Source organism: Oryx dammah, unplaced genomic scaffold (assembly GCF_014754425.2).
Source record: "Oryx dammah isolate SB20612 unplaced genomic scaffold, SCBI_Odam_1.1 HiC_scaffold_28, whole genome shotgun sequence".
Taxonomy (NCBI): domain Eukaryota; kingdom Metazoa; phylum Chordata; class Mammalia; order Artiodactyla; family Bovidae; genus Oryx; species Oryx dammah.
This window is the reverse complement of record NW_024070212.1, coordinates 14,180,069-14,189,176: the sequence shown is the minus strand read 5'-3', so window position 1 is coordinate 14,189,176 and position 9,108 is coordinate 14,180,069. Positions and strand designations below refer to the sequence as shown.

Sequence of the window (9,108 nt, the reverse complement as noted above, 5' to 3'; positions counted from 1 at the left end):
ATCCCAAAGAAGGGCATGCCAAAGAATGCTCAAACTACCGCACAATTGCACTCATCTCACACACTAGTAAAGTAATGCTCAAAATTCTCCAAGCCAGGCTTCAGCAATATGTGAACAGTGAACTTCCTGATGTTCAAGCTGGTTTTAGAAAAGGCAGAGGAACCAGAGTTCAAATTGCCAACATCCACTGGATCATAGAAAAAGCAAGAGAGTTCCAGAAAAACATCTATTTCTGCTTTATTGACTATGCCAAAGTCTTTGACTATATGGATCACAATAAACTGTGGAAAATTCTGAAAGAGATGGGAATACCAGACCACCTGACCTGCCTCTTGAGAAACCTGTATGCATGTCAGGAAGCAACAGTTAGAACTGGACATGGAACAACAGACTGGTTTCAAATAGGAAAAGGAATAGGTCAAGGCTGTATATTGTCACCCTGCTTATTTAACTTATATGCAGAGTACATCATGAAAAACGCTGGGCTGGAGGAAGCACAAGCTGGTATCAAGATTTCTGGGAGAAATATCAATAACCTCAGATATACAGATGACACCATCGTTATGGCAAAAAGCAAAGAGTAACTGAACAGCCTTTTGATGAAAGTGAAAGAGGAGAGTGGAAAAGTTGGCTTAAAGCTCAACATTCAGAAAATGAAGATCATGGCATACAGTTCCGTCACTTCATGGCAAATTGACGGGGAAACAGTGTCAGACTTTATTTTGGGGGGCTCCAAAATCACTGCAGATGGTGATTGCAGCCATGAAATTAAAAGACTTTTGCTCCTTGGAAGGAAAGTTATGACTAACCTAGATAGCATATTAAAAAGCAGAGACATCACTTTGTCAACAAATGTCCATCTAGTCAAGGCTATGGTTTTTCCAGTGGTCATGTATGGATGAGAGAGTTGGACCATAAAGAAAGCTGAGTGCCGAAGAATTGCTGCTTTTGAACTATGGTGTTGGAGAAGACTCTTGAGAGTCCCTTGCACTGCAAGGAGATCCAACCAGTCCATCCTAAAGGATATCAGTCCTGGGTGTTCATTGGAAGGACTGGTGTTGAGACAAACTCCAATACTTTGGCCACCTGATGCAAAGAGCTGACTCATTCGAAAAGATCCTGATGCTGGTAAAGATTGAGGGCAGGAGGAGAAGGGGACAACAGAAGATGAGATGGTTGGATGGCATCACCGACTCAATGGACATGAGTTTGGGTAAGCTCTGGGAATTGGTGATGGACAGGGAGACCTAGCATGCTGCAGTTCATGGGGTTGCAAAGAGTCGGACATGACTGAGCGACTGAACTGAACTGAATGAGTCTTTATTCATTGTATATTCCCAAGGAAAAGAAGGGGAAGGGGAAAGGGTCAGAATGTGTGTTACAAAATGATAGCAAGTGGGAAAGGAAGTACCCGGCACAACAAAATCAACCATCAAATAAACACTGCCCAGATTTGGTTGCTAAAGCTCAAGAGGGCTATGTCTCCTGTAGTTCAGGAATGAGAGGAAAGGATGAGGGAAAGAACAGATGGGTACATGCTTTTCTACCCTCCCTCCCTCCTCATAAATTCAAGATTTCACACAAAGCTATGGCTTCTAGCAGTAAACATGGAGTTATATTCATCCATCTTCTGTTAAATAATCTTGTGGCCTATCGGACATCAGTTTCTTGCACCTGCATAAAAGTTCCTACGTGACTTGGATATACATTCATCTTTCCTTTAGCGGTCTCCTAACCCCACTTTCTACATGGAAGACCCCCTCATTGCTCCTGTCTACCCTCAGACTTGAGATTAAAATAGGTTTTAATCCATCCAAAGACGGCAGTCTGTGTAGCATGAATCACAACAAGGAATGGTCATGACTCAGGAGACCGAGAACAAGGGATGGAGAGTTCCTAGCTTCTTCAAGATTGTTGCACAGATTCATTTAAACGCAGGCACCCCACAAATTAAATATACAGGTGTATGGGCTATTTTAGGGGACACAAAGGTGGACATAAGAGGGGGTAGGAATCCAGTTTTTAGGACAGACAATCTTGTTCGAAATAGGAAATAGGGGAAGGGGAAGACAAAAGAAAGTGTGGTTCAAGACGCCCCACTTCAAGAAGAGGGGCCCCCAGGCTTATGTTTCAGATCTTTTGGCCTGGTGCAAAACCTTTTGTCAAAGATGCTTTGGCTATTTTTCTCAAAATGAAAAGAAGTTTGTAAACAATAAAACCCCAAAAGAACATGGGGAAGACCAAGACATTATATTTACACAAACTAAACCACCCAGCAATCACCAAATCAGCTACTTGTGAGGTCCTACAAAGCCCAGACAAAGGTTATAACTAGAGGGGGAGTAGCAGCTGGGGGAGACAAGCACCCAGGCCTCAGACCCACATCACCCAATGCATGCTATTGCATTTGCCCCACTACAACACATGAGGTAGGTTTGCAGTGATCTTACAGCATGTAAATGAAACTCCCTTTTTTCCTTTAGCTACCATGATACTAACCACTTCTGCAACAGAGCAGGACCGTGGCTCTGGGAACCACGAAGAAGCCATAGCTGATGGTCTCCCTGGAAGCCAAGCAGGAAACACCCAGAACTGTTTAAGGTTAAGGATCCTGTCCTTGCTTCATGTATCCATCTCTGGGCAGCTCAAAATGGGTACAGAGACATTGCTCTTAAAACCTATCTTTACCAACTCACGTTTTTTTTAATAAAAACACACACATACAGTATACCGTGCTGTGCCTGGTAGGTTTAACCCAATCCAGTGAAAGATAGACCTGATAAGTAAAGTGAGTCCTGTGCCTTGGGATTAGAGGTCTAGAATGGAATCCTTTATCACACGTACAGAGGACCTTTGCCTAATCTTAGCTCTCCCTCTCTGCTTTTACCTGGCCCAGTCTTTCCTAACCTCTCTGTACCACCTCTCCCTATTCAAACCAATTTCCAATCTTTCAGTAGAAGACCAAGTCATGCGGCAACCTAGTAAAAACCTAGCCTCTTATGAAACATTGAAGATGGAGGGGTTTCAAGAGGACACCACAGCAGAGAGTGGAAATGAAAGTCACTCAGTTGTGTCTGACTCTTTTCGACCCCATGGATCATACAGTCCATGGAATTCTCTAGGCCAGAATACTGGAGTGGGTAGCCATTCCTTTTTCCAGGGGATCTTCCCCACCCAGGGATCAAACCCAGGTCTCCCTCACTGCAGGCGAATTCTTACCAGCTGAGCTACCAGGGAATCTGGCATAAAAGCCAGCTCTAACTGGCAAAAATTATGTAGTTCAATAGGCTGTACACTCCAAATAGTTGTTCTCTCTGGCAATAGAGCAACAAAAAGCATTCCTATTGTGCAGACCCAGAGCTGCTGCCAACTCACCCCTGAGATTGCTCATGTACCTGAGAACACAGTGCAGGTATGAGGGTCTTAGATTAAAATATACAAGAATACAAAACCAGAATATTTATATATCATGAAAAAATAGTTAAAATGCACAAGATACGCCATTCCCACAGAGCTAGTGTGGTTGGAATCCTGGAGAAACAAGAACCCAAGGCATAGTCACCAAGGGGAGCAAATAAATAAAATTGTATTGGTCCAGAATGGGGTAGGAGTGAGCTTAGAAGCACCAGGACTGCAGCTGTTTCTTCAGACCATCCCTTTCGCCTGTCATCACAACCCACTGCTTGGGACAGTTCTCAGCACTCCATCCCAAGACGGGGTTATGAGAAGACAAGATGTGGAAACCCTGCCTTCCTGCTGACAAATTTCCTCCCACAGAATGCAGTTACTTGTGGGTTGGGTCCATCAATCTGGTCTCATGCTTAATCTTTTCACTCTGGCATGGGAAATATTATCCCATCTCCTTCTTTAAGAGTAAAACAAATTCTCTATCCAGGCCACTTTCTGGGGGTGCAGACTCCGATAAAGCATGCAGGGAGGGTTAACCCCCAAAGCCCTCACATACGTTTGGAGAGAGCGTGACTGGAGTTCCTTTGCTTCATGCCTTCCTCCCACCAAGAGGGAAGAGGGGGTGATGCTCTGCACCCCAGCCTGAGATATATGGCAGTGCCAGCTGACCCCTACCCACCCTGTCCCCACTTACTCCACTCTGCCGATTGATGCCTGCTTCTCCAAACTTTCTGATCACAAAAGGATAGCTGCTACCTACTGTGGCTCAATTCTGGGCCTCTGGGAGCATGGCAGGGCTACGGATCTCTTCTTCCTCCTCCTGAAAGTAGGCTTGCTTTCCCTGGGAGCTGGGAGCTTGCTGGGCCTTCGGCAGACATGAAGCTACCATATGATTGGTGCTGTAGCAGAAGTGGCACTTGTTGGACTGGGGTGACAGGTTGCATTCCTTGGTATGATGGTCTGCTGCTGCTGCTGCTGCTGCTGCTAAGTCAGTTCAGTCGTGTCCGACTCTGTGCGACCCCATAGACGGCAGCCCACCAGGCTCCGCCGTCCCTGGGATTCTCCAGGCAAGAACACTGGAGTGGGTTGCTATTTCCTTCTCCAATGCATGAAAGTGAAAAGTGAAAGGGAAGTCGCTCAGGCGTGTCCAACTCCTAGCGACCCCATGGACTGCAGCCTACCAGGCTCCTCCGTCCATGGGATTTTCCAGGCAAGAGTACTGGAGTGCCATTGCCTTCTCTGGCATGATGGTCTAGACCTCCACAATTGTAGCACATCTCTCCCTTTGATCTGGGTTTCTGCATATTCTTTCCTTTGGGTCGCCTTTCGCTCCCAACACAGAACAGCACACCAAGGCTGGTGACTCGGATAGAGGCCAGGCCCTTGGCTGACTTCTTAAAGGTGAACTCCACAGCCTCACCCTCCTTCAAGCTCGAGAAGCCCTCCAGGTGCAGCTTACTGTGGTGCACAGAGACATCCACTGCAGGGCTGATCGTGACCCCTGCACGGGTGGGTCCTGGACAGGAAGCCAAATGCCAACCACACATCGAAGCATTTATAGAAGCCAGCACTGTGCAGTACCTGTGGCTCCTTGGGCGCCTCCTTGGGCGCCTCCTCTGGCACCTTGGTGCAGCCACCTGCAAACTAGTGGTTTGACACAGAGCCCGTGGTCGATGAGCCCATGGCCCCGGGCCCCTGCTCCCCATTGTATGCATTTATATGCATTTTGTATATCCATTCCTCCATCACTGGACACTTGGGTTGCTTCCACATCTAAGCTATTGTGAATAATGCTGCTACAAACATAGGTGTACAAATACCTCTTTAAGACCCTGCTTTCAGTTCTTTGGGGTATATACCCAGAAGTGGAATTGCTGGATCATAATGTAATTCTATTTGTAATTTGATAAAATGACATACGCACACTACAATATTTGTTTGTTTGTTTTTGTTTGCACCGAGTCTTCCTTGCTGCACACGCGCCGCTCTCTAGCCCTGGTGCTCGGTCTCACTGCGGTAACTTCTCTTGTTGTGGAGCAGGGGCTCTAGGCACGTGGGCTTCAGTACTTACTGCCTGGGGGCTCATTAGTTGCAGCTTGAAGGTCCTAGAGTGTGCAGGCTTTAGTAGTTTTGGGTGTGGGCTCAGTAGCTGCAACTTGCAAGCTCTAAAACGCAGGCTCAATAGTTGCAGCTCACAGGCTTAGTTGCTCTGAGGCATCTGGGATTTTCCCAGATCAGGGATCAAACTGGTGTCTCCTGCATTGGCAGGCAGAATTTTTTTTGTTGTTTTTACCACAGAGCACCGGGAAAGCCCATTCCATCAGTTTTTACAGGTTAATTTTTTGTCATTATTTAGTTTTTTAAACATTGTATAATAATTCACATTGTTATGTCTTTCTTGACCAATGGATTAATTAGTAGTATATTTAATTATTTCCAAAAATCTTGAGTTCTAGAAAACTGTATTAAGATTAGAGACTGTACTTTGTATTATCATTTTATAACTTTTTGGCAGAGTAGCAGGTGGGACGGAGAAGGCAATGGCACCCCACTCCAGTACTCTTGCCTGGAAAGTGGCACCCCACTCCAGTACTCTTGCCTGGAAAGTCCCATGGACGGAGGAGCCTGGTAGGCTACAGTCCATGCGATCGCTAAGAGTCAGACATGACTAAGCAACTTCACTTTCACTTCTCACTTTCATGCACTGGAGAAGGAAATGGCAAGCCACTCCAGTATTCTTGCCTGGAGAATCCCAGGGACGGGGGAGCCTGGCGGGCTGCTGTCTATGGGGTCGCACAGAGTCGTACACGACTGAAGCGACTTAGCAGCAGCAGCAGCAGCAGCAGGTGGGATCTTAGTTCTCAGACCAGGGATCGAACCCACACTCCAGTCACTTCCCTGGACCACCAGGGAAGTCTTGATATTTTGTATTATTTCTATTCTTTAAAATTCATTGAAAATTGCTATATTTCCCAGAATATATTCAGTGTTTGCAGATGTTCCATGTATGCTTGAAAATATATATATATACATGTATATTCTACAGTTTATTGGATGTAGTATTATACAGATTGGTTTTCATTGAAAATAAGATGCACCCAGTATTTTTGTTTTTTTGTTGCTAGGGTTGCCTTAAAAAAGTACCCCAAAACAGAGGGCTCTAACAGCAGAAATTTATTATCTCACAGTTCTGGAGGACAGAAGTATGAGACTAGGATGCTGGCAGTATTTGTTCTTTGGAAGGCTGGAGGAAGAGTATGTTCCATACCTCGCCCCCAGCATCTGATGGTTTGCTGGGGATTTTTAGTATCAGTATGTGCTGTGCTTAGTCGCTCAGTTGTGTCCGACTCTGGCTCCTCTTCCAGGGGATCTTCCTGACCCAGGGGCTGAACCCGAGTCTCCTGCATCTCCTGCTTTGCAGGCGATTCTTTGCTGTTGAGGCACTGGGGAAGCCCTACTCCGGGTATGACCTCATCTTAATCAATTTCACCTGCAGTGACACCCCCTTTCCAAATACGGTCACATTCTGAGGTACTGAGGGTTACGACGTTAACACATGACTTTCGGAGAGACACAGTCCAACATATAACACGCTGTTATTTTACTTACTATCAAAAAGCTTTAGAATGTTATCAGTTTTAAAAAAGGCTACCAATTAAACTATACCGGGATACCAAAGGATTAAACAAACAACAAACCAAAAAACCCTTCCTATCAGATATCAAAATGTCAAAACATTTGTATCTTAGAGTTAATTAACATTGATACTTTTTCCCTTGCCTGTTGTATAAATTATAGAGATAGGTATATTGAAATCTATGATTGGGAGTTTTTCTAATTCTCTTTATAGTGCTCTCAATTTTTTTCTTTTTATATATCAAGGCCATGTTATTAGATGCATAAATATTAATATTTAAGATGGTTATATATTTTTCTGGTGAATGTTACCTTTTATCATTATGAATTACCTCTTATCTCTTAAGTGTTACTTTCTGCCTAAGGTTCTAGCTAGTTTATTATTAATATGGCTATCCTAATTTTATTCTGGTTTGCGTTGATACAGTTTACCTTTTTCCAAACTGGTACTTTGAATTTTTCTATTTTCTTATGTTCAATAAATGTCTTATGGTCTGGATACAGTATAGATTGTTTCCCTTACCCCCAGCTCCACCCACTGAGGAATTCAGAATGTTTCATTTAAAGGTAGTGATTGGGCTTCCCTGGTGGCTCACTGGTAAAGAATCTGCCTGCCAATGCAAGAGACACTGCTTTGATCCCTGGTCCTGGAGGATTCCACATACTGCAGAGCAACTAAGCCCGAGCGTGAACCCACGTGCAGCGAGTACTGAAGCCTGGGATCCACAGCAAGAGACGTCCCCGCACTGAGAAGCCTGCACATCACAACAATAAAGAGTAACCCCCACTCACCACAACTAGAAAAAAGCCTGCACAGCAGCGAAGACCCAGCACAGCCAGTAAATAAACAAAATTATTTTTAAAAAGAAAGAAAGAAAAATAAAGGTGAGTGATTAAAAGCAGGCCTTTACATGTCTGCTCTTTGAGGCTGGGCCTTGTCTCTCCTCCCCCATCACTCTGCAAAGAAGGCTATGACCCAGGTAGTGGCAAGGTCTCTGGGGATGAAAGGTTGTTCCTTCCCACAAAGCAGCTGGTTTGGGAGCTCTGAGCCCACTCAGCATGGGCTCTGTGAGTGCCCTTGGGGTGTCTTGATCCCTGCTCAGCGTCAGGGCAAGCTCAGTGCCTCCCCTCCCTGCAGAGGAGACCACCAGTGAGCCTGGGGCCTTCTGGACTTGGCCTCTGGGTCCCTGGTAGATGTAGGGTAGGATGTAGATTGGGCTGTCCTGCAGGCTCACATCAGAGCATCCATTCGCAAGATCCTCAGGGCCTTGTAGTTAGATTTTTATTTTGTTGATCCAACCTGACAAACTTCGAGTTCTTTTTTTTTTTTGCTGTGCAGACTTAGTTGTTACATAGTGTTCAGGATGGTCTTCCCTGTTGGCTGGGTGGTAAAAAATTCACCTGCTGAGCAATAGACATGGGTTTGACCTCTGGGTTGGGAAGATCCTCTGGAGAAGGAAACGGCAACCTACTCCAGTATTCTTGCCGGGAAAATCCCATGGACAGAGGAGCCTGGAAGTCTACAGTCCATGGGGTGGCACAACAGTTGGACACAACTTAATGACTAAACAGCAACTAGCATTCAGGATATTAGTTTCTGAACCAGGGATAAACCTGAGTCTCGTGCATTGCAAGGTGGATTCCCAACCACTGGACCACCAGTCCCAAAATTTGACTTTTAATTGAAGCATTTAATCCATTTACATTTAATAAAATTACTTAAAGTTTAAATCTGCCATATTATGTGGAATTTCTATTTTGTATATTCTATTTTCTCTGGCTTTGTCTTATTTAAACTTTTCAATTTGACTAATTTTAGATTTACAGAATGATTGTAAAGACAGTAAAAGAGTTCCTATATACCCACATCTGGTTTCCCCTATTATTATCATCTTACATTAGTATGGTACATTTTTACAATTAATGAACCACTACTGATACATTATTATTAACTTAAAGTCTATACTCTATTCAGATTTATTTGTTTTACTTAATATCCTTTTACTGTTCCAGGGTCCTACCCTGGAACACTAGGGCATTACATTTACTCCTTTCTCCTAAGGC

General features: G+C 44.5%; 1 pseudogene; it reads right to left on the bottom strand.

The window, feature by feature from the left end:
- Window positions 1–4,174: 4,174 nt before the first annotated feature.
- LOC120855454 lies at window positions 4,175–5,091 on the bottom strand (annotated as a pseudogene).
- Between the last annotated feature and the right edge of the window lie 4,017 nt (window positions 5,092–9,108).